The sequence below is a fragment of the Podarcis raffonei genome, chromosome 12, assembly GCF_027172205.1.
Source record: "Podarcis raffonei isolate rPodRaf1 chromosome 12, rPodRaf1.pri, whole genome shotgun sequence".
Lineage (NCBI taxonomy): Eukaryota > Metazoa > Chordata > Lepidosauria > Squamata > Lacertidae > Podarcis > Podarcis raffonei.
Genome location: NC_070613.1, coordinates 12,342,501 through 12,358,043, shown reverse-complemented (window position 1 = coordinate 12,358,043; position 15,543 = coordinate 12,342,501). Strand labels below are relative to the sequence as shown.

The 15,543-nt window shown below is 40.0% G+C and overlaps 1 long non-coding RNA gene across 2 annotated transcripts in view; it reads left to right on the top strand.

The window, feature by feature from the left end:
- Positions 1 to 7,579: 7,579 nt before the first annotated feature.
- Positions 7,580 to 15,543, top strand: part of LOC128398493 (uncharacterized) — an 88,606-nt gene continuing 80,642 nt past the window's right edge. For both annotated transcript variants that reach the window (XR_008327144.1, XR_008327145.1), the window contains exon 1: positions 7,580 to 8,139. This is a non-coding gene — a long non-coding RNA (uncharacterized LOC128398493). The remainder of the gene's footprint in view (positions 8,140 to 15,543) is intronic.

The window sequence follows — 15,543 nt, the reverse complement described above, 5'->3', positions numbered from 1 at the left end:
ATGCCCAGTGATTAGGTAAATACAGCTGGTGGCCCCAGGAGACAGGGCCTTTTATGTGGAAATCCCAGATTGTGGAACTCACTCCTCACAGAGGTGCCCTTCAGATGTTTTGGGCTACAACTACCAACAGCTCCTGCCCACAGGCCAGGGTTGATGGAAATTGTAGTCCATAACATCCAAAGGGTTTTTTATTGGGCCTAAAACCCCACCTTTTTCAGACTCATTTTCTCCTAAACGGGGCCTTAGGCCATGGCTGCCCCGCCCCTCCTAGATCAAGTACATCAATAAAAATACTTAACTAATTGAGGTTCTCCCCCCCCCCCGCTAACTGAGCTATTCTGTTAGGAAGTTAGCTGTGCTGTGATTTATATTCGTGTCTGCTTTTTAAAAAATAAAAATAATTGTTTTAACTGACTTCTGTTTTAAATTATTGTGAATGCTGCTGCCATTTTGTGTGTGTGTGTGTGTGTGTGTGTGTGTGTGTGTGTGTAGAGAGAGAGACATTATATACCTTCTTGGGTGGGCTATACCCAAAAAGGCAGCCTATATATGATATCAATAAATTGTTTTATAGTGATTGTAAGAGAGAATCACAGAATCATAGTTTTGGGAAAGAGACAAATTCCACGCAGTTCAGGTTCCCTGTTCAAAGGAGGAACCTCTTCAAAAACGTGTAAACCATCTCTAAGCTGGCAGCAGATGTCTCTGCCCCATTTTCTTTGACCAGGGTACCACACTAGGCAGTGTTGCACATGAGACCTGGACCTCTCTTCTTGCTTATTCCTGTTTATTCAGCCAAGGAGGAAGTAAATAATTACTGTTAAAGAAACAGACAATACCAAATGGGGAAAAATTCCAGGCATCACTGATACTAGAGGGGGGAAATGTTAATATACTTCAAAGAGACTGAGAATATGAAGAGATGGGGGGGGAATTAGATTCTGGTTAGGGGGAGTGGGGGGATAACATGAAAATAATAATCTAAAACCACATTTTCAATCTGTGATAATGCTAATAATAAACATGGAGATGCAGTACTGCTGGTAAAGATCTAGGGATGATAGTGAAGGCTACCTTAGACATGAGTTTGCCTTGAAATGTGAGCAGGGGAGGAAAAGAAATTAATTTGATTTTAGGCTACCAACATCACAGTGCAGAGCACGGAAATAGTAAGTTCCGCTGAGTGTGGCTCTGATGAGACAGCAGCTACAGGACTGCATTTAATTATGGCTACTACTGTACCTTTATGAAATCGACAGATGAAATATTATTGCCAAGAACTTTTTTTTTATAAATGTAGAAACTGGTGCGAATGAATTATAGGCAGAGATAGATCAAAGCCGTGGGTTGGGAAAGTGCCAGTATAGACCCAATCCTGCATTATATTTACACACACTTCAGTTGGGAGGGGTTTCAGATGATCCTCATCCTTGTCATCTGGCAGTAGCTTCCAAGTGAGAAAGCGTTTTTACTATGAATTATAACTGATCATTTGAACAAGGCTGTAGCCTCGGGGAAGGAGGAGGAAATATTCCTGAATGTTCCATCTTCCGTTAAACATAAAAAGTAAGTTTCTAACTCCACAAGTAAAAGAGATATAAGGGAAAGCTAAAAGAGCCAGTATGGTATATTGGTTAGAACGGAAATGCCAACTTGCATCCCTCTAAACTAGGCTGTTGGATTACAATCCCTAGCCATTGGCCATGCTGGCTGGAGCTAATGGAACTCCCATAAAACCTGAAGGGCAATAATGCATGGGTTAAAACACTGGCCAAGTGCGACTTGGGTTCAATTTAATTCACGGGTAGGCAACCTAAGGCCCGGGGGCCGGATGCGGCCCAGTCGCCTTCTCAATCTGGCCCGCGGACAACCCAGGAATCAGCATATTTTTACATGAGTAGAATATGCCCTTTTATTTAAAATGCATCTCTGGGTTATTTGTGGGGCATAGGAATTTGTTTTTGTTTTTTTCAAAATATACTCTGGCCCACCACATGGTCTGAGGGACGGTGGACCGGCTGAAAAAGGTTGCTGACTCCTGATCTAATTCATCAACCAAGTTTACTGGGCTGGGCTGAGCCAGAGCTGTTAGAGGATAAAATGAGGGGTAAAGGAAGAACTATGTGTGTTGCCCTGAGCTCCTTGAAAGAAGGACATAATATAAATGGAACATGTGGAATTTTGATGCATTTGGCCTTGTCTCTTTATAGCTTTAGTCAGCTAGTTAAGATTACGGTAATATTTTCCAGCAGGTGTAGGGGGAGAAGACACCTTATTGCTGCCACCACTGCCATTAATAACTATGTTTAGTGATTTGTTTATGTGTTTTTAAGGATTGGGTTATTTTGTGAGTTTTTTAAAAAACAATGTGCCTGTTAGAAACTGTCCTGTGGCTTCTGCAAATTATCTAGATAGATAGATAGATAGATAGATAGATAGATAGATAGATAGATAGATAAAAGCTTGGAATAGTATTTGACCCAATTGCTTGTTCCCTAGTCTGCTTGCTTCCTGCCTTCCAGTGTTCTGACAACATCTTGCAGAGCACTAGGATAACTGATAGGAACTAGGCTCTTATTTTTATATTTTATAAAAATATATATACAAAATGAAAGTTAATTTTTATTAATAATTAATAAATCAAATGTGAACAAATAGATCTACCTGTATTCGGGTTCTTTTGGATGCTCTGCATTGATTTGCCCCGCACCACTTGTTGGTCTTCAGCACATTTCTGGCTATGGCCTGCCCCTGACATGCTCCTGTAGCATGTATGATACAGTGTGATGCTCTCATCCTTTGGATAGGGTTGTCACCTTCAAACAGAGCACTTTTGCTGTCTGACCAGAAGCATATGAACAGCTAAAGGCACTTCAGACTAGGAAAGGTTTTCCCAACCTTCAGTCTTTCAGTCTATTATGCATCTGATTACAGCTTAGGACCCCAGAATCCAGGGGAAAAAGACAGTGTCCCTGCATAATAAATGTGAAGTGATTGGAACTTTTTGAAGATTGATAATTTTTTATAGTAAAAAATGAGGAGTCATATATTGATAAAAGGTGCCAGCACAAAAAAGGTGATGGAGACTATCACAAAAGAGCTCTCTCTCTCTCTCTCTCTCTCTCTTGCATGCTGTGTGTATGTATGTGTGTGTGTGTGTGCTGTTCTGTGAATGGGAGTTTCCAGCCAATGACCTCCCTTCTTACCCCTCCCATCATACATAAAGGAGCACTGTGCACATCTGTATGGAAGGCTCAAACCTAAAATATTACTATTACCTGAGAGACAGACTTCCATGTGGGTCATGGGAAGTCAGCACCTACCAGAACTGATTAAAAAAAAACACACACACAGACTCACCCCCTGTATGGATATGTATTTAAAGTCATCAGGGTGCAGTACTGTCATCCTAAGTCTCACAGGCTCAAATGAAGTTTATAAATAAATATGGCTCAATTTTTAAAACAAGAAATGTTGCATGCTTCTTGTTTTCCTTATTTCTGAAATTTTGGTGCACTTAGATTATTATTCTTTGCTCTGTACCTAGCATATTTCACAGTGTGCAAAACACTTTGCTGTTCTTGTTTCTTATTCTCAAAGCAGTTCCGTGATGTGGTTAGTTTCATGGTCAAATGGGAACGGAAGCAGACTTTTCCACATCCAGATAGCTAGCTGCTAACTGTATACTGTGGTACCTCGGGTTAAGAACTTAATTCGTTCTGGAGGTCCGTTCTTAACCTGAAACTATTCTTAACCTGAGGTACCACTTTAGCTAAGCGGGCCTCCCGCTGCTGCCTCGCCACCAGAGCACGATTTCTGTTCTCATCCTGAAGCAAAGTTCTTAACCTAAGGTACTATTTCTGGGTTAGTGGAGTCTGTAACCTGAAGTGTCTGTAACCCAAGGTCCACTGTACTCTCTTGCTAATCTCTCAACAGAAGCTGAAATTTCCAAACTTTGGTCAAAGTTCCTTTTGCCTTGCTTGTTTTTGAATGATATGATTTATAGTGATTCTATTGGTGCCGATATGATGCAACTACTGGTATAATCTCTGCCAACCAGCCTTGGCTCTGCCCTATCTAGCAATGTCATGGCTCTTAAGTGCATATAGAATCATAGAATCATGGAATCCTAGAGTTGGAAGAGACCACAAGGGCCATCGAGTCCAACCCCCTGCCAAGCAGGAAACACCATCAGAGCACTCCTGACATATGGTTGTCAAGCCTCTGCTTAAAGACCTCCAAAGAAGGAGACTCCACCACACTCCTTGGCAGCAAATTCCACTGTCAAACAGCTCTTACTGTCAGGAAGTTCTTCCTAATGTTTAGGTGGAATCTTCTTTCTTGTAGTTTGGAACCATTGCTCCGTGTCCGCTTCTCTGGAGCAGCAGAAAACAACCTTTCTCCCTTCTCTATGTGACATCCTTTTATATATTTGAACATGGCTATCATATCACCCCTTAACCTCCTCTTCTCCAGGCTAAACATGCCCAGCTCCCTTAGCCGTTCCTCATAAGGCATCGTTTCCAGGCCTTTGACCATTTTGGTTGCCCTCCTCTGGACACATTCCAGTTTGTCAGTGTCCTTCCTGAACTGTGGTGCCCAGAACTGGACACAGTACTCCAGGTGAGGTCTGACCAGAGCAGAATACAGTGGCACTATTACTTCCCTTGATCTAGATGCTATACTCCTATTGATGCAGCCCAGAATTGTATTGGCTTTCTTAGCTGCCGCGTCACACTGTTGGCTCATGTCACGTTTGTGGTCAACCAAGACTCCTAGATCCTTTTCACATGTACTGCTCTCAAGCCAGGTGTCACCCAACTTGTATTTGTGCCTCTCGTTTTTTTTGCCCAAGTGCAATACTTTACATTTCTCCCTGTTAAAATTCATCTTGTTTGTTTTGGCCCAGTTCTCTAATCTGTCAAGGTCATTTTGAAGTGTGATCCTGTCCTCTGGGGTGTTAGCCACCCCTCCCAGTTTGGTGTCATCTGCAAATTTGATCAGGATGCCCTTGAGTCCATCATCCAAGTCGTTGATAAAGATGTTGAATAAGACCGGGCCCAAGACAGAACCCTGTCTTGGGTTCACAATATGCAATTGTGCCCCACCCTCCACCACCAAGAGTATACTCATTATTTTAGTGAAGAGGCAAAGTTCATGCTTCCTCATTACAACTATACAGGCTACATCAGAATTTCAGACTGCCCGCCAGTAGACTCTATCCAGCCCATTCAGCTGAATTGAATCCTTTGAATACATTTTGTCTGACACTGAAAATTCATTCAGTCATTTTATTCATTCATACAGTTGTTGCTCATTTGTTAATGCATGCAAATTTATGCCCATTTAAAATATCTAAATATCTAGTGTGGAGCTAATTAAACTTTAAAAACTTTTCAGGGTATGCAAAAGGTCAAGCCAGTTTGTTTGTTTACAAAGGAAAACAAGCCAGGAGGCTACCCTTGGCCAACAGGCACAAACTCTCCTAATTTACAGGGTTTTTACAATTGCTGGAGGCCAAGAAAGGAAAAGTAGCAGGCTTTGAGATGCACAAGTCTGCTTTCTGAAGGTGGCTCTGTTCGCTCTTCAATTGGCTTGTTTCTGACAAGGGACCTTTGCTGTCAAGGCACTTACCAAAGACACAGTGGGAGCAGGAAAAGATTAAGATGGAGGAGAAGGCCTTTAACAGCTGAAAAGATGATGATGATATCCTTCTTTTCTGTCTTTCAAAGAACCCAAACATCAGTATCACAGTATAATAAATCAAAATACAATTCAAAGATTGTCAACAACAAAATTATAATAAAATCAAACAGGCTGAAGCACAATTCGTTATCCTAATAAGCTTCTGCCAAGTGCTTTATTTCCCCCTCTGGTGGTCCCTGAACACTTCATTCAGAAATCTGAGGCGCCATTTCATATTTTCCCAAATTGAAGTCCAGTACTTATCTCTATGCAGTGGGGCCTTTCCAGTTCTGGCACCTAGCTACATCAAAGGTTTTTAGACAGCATTTAGAGCTGACTTTTTGAAATATGTTATCATAAAGTGACGTAAAAGGAGTGAGTCATGATAAAATAGGGAAACGGTCAACGCAGAACAGATGTGTTCTGATTAACAGGAGAAGCTGCCCCGGAGACACAATTTGTTAATTGATCACACGTCTATCTAAATAAAAACAATAGTTCCAATAGTTTTGTTATTATTATGCTTTTCAGATGAATAATGTATCCCAAAATGACTCATATCATATGTCTGACAGAAGAGTTGTCGGGCAGGATCTGCTCTGTTTTCCTGGCCTGGGAGTTGTTACCAGCTGTGTTCCAGCTTGCTTTTTCCTCCTCCCTCCCATCCCATTTTCCTTGTGTGTTGTGTGTTTTTTAGATTACAAGATGTGACTGTCCTAGAACTTATGTTTATAAGCCACTGTCAGAGCCTTTTGACTAAAGGGCAGGGTATTATTTTATTTTTCAAAAATGAACTCAACTCATATCTCCTCCTCTCAGACTGAGAACAGAAAAGAATAAGAGGAACAAGGAAAAGAAATACAGAGAAAAGGTACAAGAAAGAAATCAGCTTGTCAACGCCAGGAAGAAGTGGGGAGTTACTAGCAGGTAGAGCAACGTTATAAACCTCTTCTAAGGCCATCAAGAGATTTTTTGTGTATTGATTTTTATTAATTTTATTTCTTTAAAAATTGCATATACCACCATTTGTCAAAAGGACACAATGCAGCTTACAACATAGTAACATAATAAACAACACAATGCACATGAAGATCAACATCAGCAAGAAAAACAGTTGTGTGAATTCAATTCATAATAATAAGCAATAACATAATAGGCGTGTCCAGTTATTCACAATGTCATCCCAGCAATAAACTCTACAGCTCAACTCCTGCAAGTACCATACGCAAGTGAAATAACATTATTATCTATTAATCACAGGTGCAACTATAAAACATACACCTAATGACTACAGCAGTATTTCCTTGTAAAAAAGCAGCAGCAGTAGCATACTTCAAGTGCAGAATTTTTTTTACAAAGTGCATGTACACTTAAAAAGAAAAAAGCTGGATCAAATGGGGTCGCCTTTTTATACATGGTTTTGCAGTTATTTAATCTCACTGATAAGGGTTGAAACCCCGCTACAAAGCCTTGTCCCATACAGAATTTGGAAGGCTACACTGGACAATGAGGAAAAAGAAAATATGTGGCAGGAATTCTCCTCTTTGGTCAGCAGGGAGATAGAGCAGGGGTGTGTGTGTGTGTGTGTGTGAGAGAGAGAGAGAGAGAGAGAGAGAGAGAGAGAGAGAGAGAGAGAGAGAGAACTGTCCATTTGACTTCCTTGGCTCTCTAGAAAGGCCTGCAACCCAGTAGGTTCCCTGGGCCTTAATGCTACCTAACTGCCAACCACCTGTGCCAGTTGGTTGCCATGGCAATTTCCCCAGGTTGCCTGGGCTGAACATTCTAGACTCCTACAGCTGCATAGAAAAAGCTGTGTATGTTCACATTAGAAGGGCCTTATATGGGTGTTACTGATAAATGTCCCCCTCAGATATATAGATATAGATATAGATATAGATATAGATTAGATATAGATATAGATATTTTGTTCGTTCATTGGTTCATTTGTTAGCTGCCCTTTGCCCTAAGGTTCCAGGGCGGTGTTGCAGCATTAAAACACCATATTAAAAACAATTTTAAACAGCCTACAATCGTAAGAAAAAGTGATTCCTAAAAACATACACACCTCAACTGTCAAAAGCCATCAGCTGTACTATTTATACACAACGCATGTATGGGGGGGGGGAATGACAGTGAAGACCACTTTTCCGTTTGTTTCTCATTTTACCTCAGACTTCCTCTTCGTCTATGAAGTAGCTGTTTGCACGAATGTAGGGAAAATGGAAGGAGCGTGAGGGAAGGGCAGGGAGAAACAGAGAAAGCATAAGAGAGAGCGGGAGAGGCCATACGTGTGAGGAGGACAACAATGCTGAGGAGAGATAGAAGAAGCGATTATGTGACAGGATTTTACACAGAGGACTCTGAGGGCGCTGTGTTGTGAGGCAAGAAATGGACCCATGGCTGACCCTGGCACCAGAATGAGCGGATTCAGGAAAACGATGGCGTGAAGGCAAAGTAAGTTTGATTAATTATTGAATTGAAATTCAATTGTTCTGCTTTCCGTGGTTCCCTTTTTTCCTATCTTTGTGGGAGAGAAAATGGGACTGGGGAAGAGAAAGTGGGCTAAGGGGAGTGGTCGCCATTCTAGATTGATAAGGAAAGCATCACTAACTAACACCTGGACAAACTCAATATTTCAAAGTTGAAATCAGGGACACTCTTGTATACTAGAGATACCCCAGTTTTCATCCACTCTCTTGTTCTCTCTCTCACCACCACTGTTTCCTCTTTTAAAAAGTGTATGGATATTTAGGTGGCTATTGAGAACATCTTTTGTTTAAGAAGGCTTTCCCTGAGGCGTGGTATGGTCATTTTTTGGAATATTAACTGTATAGTTGCAAAAATGCTTTTATTGCTTTTGGTTTCCTTGGCCTGTAATATTTGGTATTTTATCTTCTTGTATGCTGCTCCTTGTAGTTTTTGTTTGTGAAGCTGTATATAAATCTGTAAATAAAAGTTGTTGTTGGCATCCATCTGTCTTGAGAGACAATGGAGTGCGCTTCTGGGGGTGAAGTCATGCTGCTGCATTAGCAGCACCAAAGTGACTTCCTCAGGGAGCAAGCCTGGGCAGTGTGTATGGAGGTGCTGCGATGCCCAGATGACAAGACCCCCTTCTTGGCCTTGCTGATATGATCCAAAGGAAATCAGAGCAATACATTTGGCACCAACTTGGCTGCAGGAGTTCCTAGAATAAGACTTACATGGCGTCACCCAACTGTCTTAGGGACTCTACTCCAGATTGGTGTAGGGTTCACTTCTTAGTCTTCTCTTCTTCTGAATATATCCTGCAAAGCAGCGGAGGTTTAAGATCAGAATTTTCCTTTTCCAGATGAGCTACCTTCCCAGGTTGATGAGCCCCATATGCCCCTCACTTCCCTCTACAACACATAAACCTCCTTCTTGACCATTGGACCATTGGTCTTGCCTGCTCAATTTGCTGGAGCCTGTCTTTGTATGCAGGGAAAGACCCTAACTCACTGGGAGTTTGAGACCCATCAGCTACCCTCCCCTGGTTTAGCCAGCCTGTCAAAGCTGTTTCCCAGGGTTTGGCCACACTGTCGCATGCTGATAGCTTCTGGGAGCTGCAGGTGAGGACTGAGTGTAGGGGGGGGGACCAAAGGTGGACAAACTATCTCAGAAGGAGCATGTTATGTCCCCCACTAGCGATACTACCCCTCCCATTACACCCTATAGACCCCAAATAAAAGTAAAATCAAACAAAATAATTGCACTGTAGAATGGTTAGTACAAACTTCAGTCTCACAGTGGAGAGACTGGTGTCAGTAGCCAATCAAAAATGTCCATTCAGTCCAACCTCAGTCCAACCCAATGCATTTCTGCTCAGTTGTGTGTCCCAGTGTATTCAATGGGAGTTTTATGCATGCATGCCTGGGAGTATCTGCAAGTGTACATAGTCTTGGGATGGAACTCAAGAAACTGCCTTATACCAAGTCACACCTTAGTCCATGGGTAGGCAAACTAAGGCCCGGGGACCAGATCCAGCCCAATCGCCTTCTCAATCCGGCCCGTGGACAGTCCGGGAATCAGCATGTTTTTACATGAGTAGAATGTGTCCTTTTATTTAAAATGCATCTCTGGGTTATTTGTGGGGCCTGCCTGGTGTTTTTACATGAGTAGAATGTGTGCTTTTATTTAAAATGCATCTCTGGGTTATTTGTGGGGCATAGGATTTCGTTCATTTTTTCCCGTCAAAATATAGTCTGGCCCACCACAAGGTCTGAGGGACAGTGGAAAGTTTGCTGACCCCTGCCTTAGTCCCTCTAGTTCAGTACTGTATATAGTGACTGCAGTGATTCTCCGGCGTTTCAGACCAGAATCTTTCCCAGTTCTACCTGGAGATTCCAAAAAAGTAAAAAGTATGGATACTGATTTACAAGGAACAAATACAGTGGTACCTCGTGTTACAAACGCTTCGGGTTACAAACACTTTGGGTTACAAACTCCGCTAACCTGGAAGTAGTACCTCGGGTTGAGAACTTTGCCCCAGGATGAGAATGGAAATCAAATGCCAGCGGCATGGCAGCAGCGGGAGTCCCCATTAGCAAAGGCGCACCTTGGGTTTAGAACGATTTCAGGTTAAGAACAGACCTCCGGAACGAATTAAGTTCATAACATGAGGTACCACTGTATCAGAAAATTGGATTTGTCTTTGGGAAACTGAAACAGTTTATCTAAGTCCAGAACCACAAGTAAGTAATGAACTGGCCTAATAAACTTAAGCCCAGTTGAAACAAAATGTTGAAAGACAGTTCAGTTGCTCAGGTTACTGGGTTTCTAGTAGAAACTTTCTGCTTGTTAATGTGGGTGCATCCCCACTAATGGAAGTCTGCAGCTTGGGGAATGCATTGCAGACGGATGCCCAAGCTAAGTGGCATGATCTGGTCAAAAAGTGCCTTCTACCAGCATGAACTGATGAGCCAGCTGCAGTCCCTTCTGGAAAAACATGATCATATCATAATTATCCATGTTTTGATAACATCAAGGTTAAAGTATTGCAATGCATTATATAACAGCTGCTGATGAAGATTGATCAGAAATTTCAAGTGCTGCCAAGTACAGCAGCTAAACTATTAACTGGGTGGATAGAACAATTTACTTCTCACAAGTGCTGCCAGTGTTTTTATGGATACAATTAAAATGGGATATCTTAAAGAGTACCTGCTTCAGTATGAACCTGCTCAATTGTTAAGGTCTTCATAGCATGCTCCACTCCAGGTGGTTCCACCTTCAGTAGTGAAATGGATTACTACTAGAGATAGACCTTTTCTATGCTGGCACCCTGGTTGTGAAACTCTTACCTCAGATATGTTCATCAAGAAATGTTGTTTTAATCTTGTATGTATGGTGCTTAGGTCATGTGGTATTTAGGATCACATTGCTTGATTTCATTCAGCTAATTAGATATATACTATTTCTATTGCTACTTGTGGCTATGCCAAGATCATTTTAGGCAGTGCTATTGTAGTAAGAACTACAGATGTATTTTCACTCCATCCAAGCAGGGTAGCCCACCACTTAAGTGTGTCAATGCCCTTAATCTTGGCTTCGGTTTTTGCAATTTCTTTGCTATCTTGTTGTACCTTAAGGATAGCTTGTTGTTCCATTTGCTTAATTACTATCTCATCCTTTATTTCAACAACAATTATAAGTGAATTGTGAAGATCTTCTCCATATCCTTATGAAATATGTTCTGTTGTTTTATGCAGTATAGGATTAATTCTAATTTGTCTATCTGTGCATATGAGGACTTTAAGTGAAAAGTCAGATGGTAGTACCTTAGAAACATTGCAGAAAAATCTATTACTAAATATTACAATTAGTTTAATAACGTACCTATTAACAGTAATATAATCATAAAATGTTTCTATACATACACATCTTTGTCCTTGAACTTGATTAATTCCTTATAATAATATACATTTGACATTCTCAATGAAAAAAAACTGATGCAACTCAAAATCTTCATCTTTACAAACAAATAATAAATTTATTTTGTACAATAATTAAAGCTCCAATATAAGTGTGTAAAATATATGGTAATTAAAAAAATTATAGTAACAAGCTCTGTAACTTTTTTAATACATTGCATTATTATGAAAGATGACTAGAAAAATGTATCTAACTAACATGGATTTTTCTGGTTTGTTTGCTCTATGAATATGTAATTGCTTATGGACATTTGAATACTTTGATAGTTCCTAATTAAACTACAGATATAATCTTCCTCTCAGCTTTTTGATCTTGTATCTAGTTAGCATGGCTATTTGGAAGAGGGTTGATCTGTTTATCTATAGAGGACCCTCCCATGTAAAACAGGTAGGATAAGAGGCACATTTCTACAGGTTTCTACATGAGTAGGGATATTTGGCTTGCATGAGAAGATTATTGTGGCTACAATATAACAGAAAAATTTCTGAAGTTATAAGCTAAGATATAAACAGTGAAGCAGTTTACATCATTACTGGGAAATGCAGCTGGGTTGCAGTTAATTACTAGTATGCAGCATGGTACACAAGTCTTCCAGAGTGGAGGAGTGACAGGTCTAGAGCATAGCTGTCAACTTTTCCCTTTTCTTGCAAGGAATCCTGTTCGGAATAAGGGAATTTCCCTTTAAAAAAGGGAAACGTTGACAACTATGGTCTAGAGATGCAGGTTTGATAATGCCCACAAAGTTGGGGTAGGCCTGGTCTTGCCTTATGTATGGCTGGTGGGCTTCTTCCTCCAGTTGCAGCCTCTAGTAGTGGGTACTTAACAACAAGAGTGTTTATTTGGGTCCATGGAGTCCTCCAAGCAGAAGCAGGTTTCAGATGGTGCAGCCAGTTCTACCACATTGAGTGCCATGCCTAGTGAGTGCTGCAGGTTGTCAGAACTATGGTGTAGTGAATTTATCAGAATGGAAGACGAGAGGCAGGAGGTGCCAAATTTTGGCTTCACACAGGGTACCACTGAAATTTGAAAGACCAAAGTCCAACCCTGGTCCAAGGGTGTCCACTGTGGTGACCACAGCTTGTCCAGCCTTTCAGTCAACTTAGTGGGGTAAGGTGTACAAAAAAGGTCCATACCACATTTCCCAAAGAGCAAGATTACACACAGTGAAACATTTTTAAAATGGCACTCTGGATAACTGGGGGTGGAGCTGCAGATCACTGCATTTGAAGGATCATGCATGTAAGCAAGGGTGCCAACTTGAATAAAATATGGGGGGGGCAGATAAGCTTGTGGTTAGAAGTATGGCAGGGCCTAGGCTCTTCCCATGAGCTGCCGCAGTATGTCCTCTGGTGTGTCTGAGCTGCCTGACATCTCAGCTAGCTCAACGTCTCCAAGAGGGCTTGACTAACTGGGCTTATCTGTGAGAAACTAACTGGGTTTATCTGCAAGATGCTTCTGGTCTCTCTAGTGTCTGGGAGAAACTAATAGGTTTCTGAAGAAGGAGCATTTTGTAGTTCATGTCTTCTTGGCATAGTAGGGCAAACCTGTGGGTAGCTCCCATCCTCTGAATTAGAAGGGTGAACTATTTTCTTGAGTTTTGTTACCTAATCCTGACATTTATTATTTGGAAGTCCATGTTTGATGTTCTTTCATCTAATTAGAAGCACTGCATTTTTATCCTACATGATTCAAGCATTTTTAAAAAGTGAAATAATTTAAATTTAAATGTCCAAGTTTAACAACAACCCATCTATATTCAGAAGCTGTACATTGATAAATAGATGGTAGTTTGGAGGGAGAGAGATATGAAAAAGAAAACTGAAGAAACAAAGCTGCAAAAATGGACCTTAAAATACAAAACTAATATTTTTCATTTTTAAAGGAAAAAAGTTTACTTTGACAACATCATTAAGCTGTAAAACTGACTTCAGTTGATTATTCTAATTGCAAATTCAGATCTATATATCAAATTTAGTGTATAACATCCTTTAAAGTTTTCCTTAATAGGATTTACTATCATAGATTCGCTGTATCATGTATTTAACTTAATATGTAATAATATACGAGCATAAATCTTCTGAAGTGTAGCCCCAAAAAGAACTAGTATAAAATTATGGTTGTACAGTTTGTTTGACCAATTTGATTTGTAATGTTTTAAAAATTCAAACAAGTTAATATTGGATAAAAATAATATATCACTAAGAAGTAACTAAATGCCTTCTCACACTAATGTTGACTTCCTGTTCATTGTTGTCTTTTTTTCTAATATGGCGAGATAACATTAGCTCTAATTTGAATTAATGTACAGTTTCAGGTGGGGGATTCTCTTTTCCAGTTTTGTCACACAGTATGATATTGTACAAGTCGCTAAGCCAAGTTCTCACAACAGCAATAGAGTGATGAGCCAAATTCCTTTTTATACTCTAATGTACTCAGCTGTAAATTAGGATAATGTTAGCCTAATCCACGTCAGGTAAGCTGATATGCAAGGATTTAAACCAATTTATTCCACCATTGACTTCAATGGGACTAAAGATATTTAAACAAACTGGGCTGTGGAGAAGACTATGTTGGAGTGGCATGATATGAAGTTTGATTAATTCATATTTTTAAAGAGGAAATACAATTATCACAAAAAGGGTAGCGTTATTTTGAAAGCTTTTGTTAATAATCAGCTGTTTCTTCATGACATCTAATTACTTAACAAAAGAGAATACATATAAAATTAAAACACCAGTCCAATTACCTTGCCATTGTTTTACAAGAGCCTATTAAATCATTTTGAATAATAAACTGAATTTCACAGATATGTAAAAACATTTAAATCATATTTTTGTGCAAAATACCAAATATGTTTTTTAAATGGCCAGAAAGGACAAATACAAAAAGTGATCTATAATAAATGGACCTATTTTTCAGTATTTGCTTTGGGTGCAGATATGCATTCCATTCTCAGTGTGTTCCTGGTCCCAATATTATCCCTGAATGCAGAAGTGGACAGATCACCTTACTAGCCTCAGCTGGTTTGCTAACTGTGACCTAACCTAGAAAAGAAGAATCTGGCCTCAGTTATTTATGCACTAATTGTATCCAGACTGGGCTATTGAAATGAACCTTTATAAGCAGGTCAGAAACTGTATGTGGTAAATAATACTGTCATCAGGATGATGGTAGGAGCATGTTGAGCTTACAATATTTAATGATGAGGGGGTGGGGAATGGTTTAATTCACACTTCTGGAAACAGTAATCAAACTTAAACACAGCTATCCTTGAGAATTCGCACATATCCAAATTCTCTGATTGAATTCCCAACCAACCAATGTGTACAATAAGGTGTATACTAGTGGAAAGTGTACATACAAATGCATATATTACTGAAAATCACATACAAATTGCATTATTTAGGGGGAAATGCTTTAAACATGAGAATAAAAATATGTATAATGCACACTAACATGCTGATGAATTTCACAAAGTGATGCAGAAATATGGCAAATAGAACTTAAGACTGGGAAAATGAGAAACTGAGAGAAACTATAATTGGCAGATTTGTACATCCCTAATCACATTACAACTATCCTACAAAAACTCATTGGTTACAAATGCATTCCTGGTTCAATTTCAAGTGCTTGTGTTAACCTCTAAAGCCCTCAACAGTCTAGTAACATGTTTTTCTCAAAGACTGCCTACATGAACCTATTCAAGCTTTGAGACCAATGCGGCTCAGCCATCATGCATATACCTTTAGAAAATGTTTGATTGTGGGATTCCAAGAGCAGGACTTTCTTAGTGGTGGCACTGTTGTGGAATTCCCTCTGTAAAGAAGTCCACCAAATGCCTTGTCTTCCTGTGTTTTACTTTTTAGACATTTTTTATTATTATTATGCTGACTCCTTTGGTTTTAATGC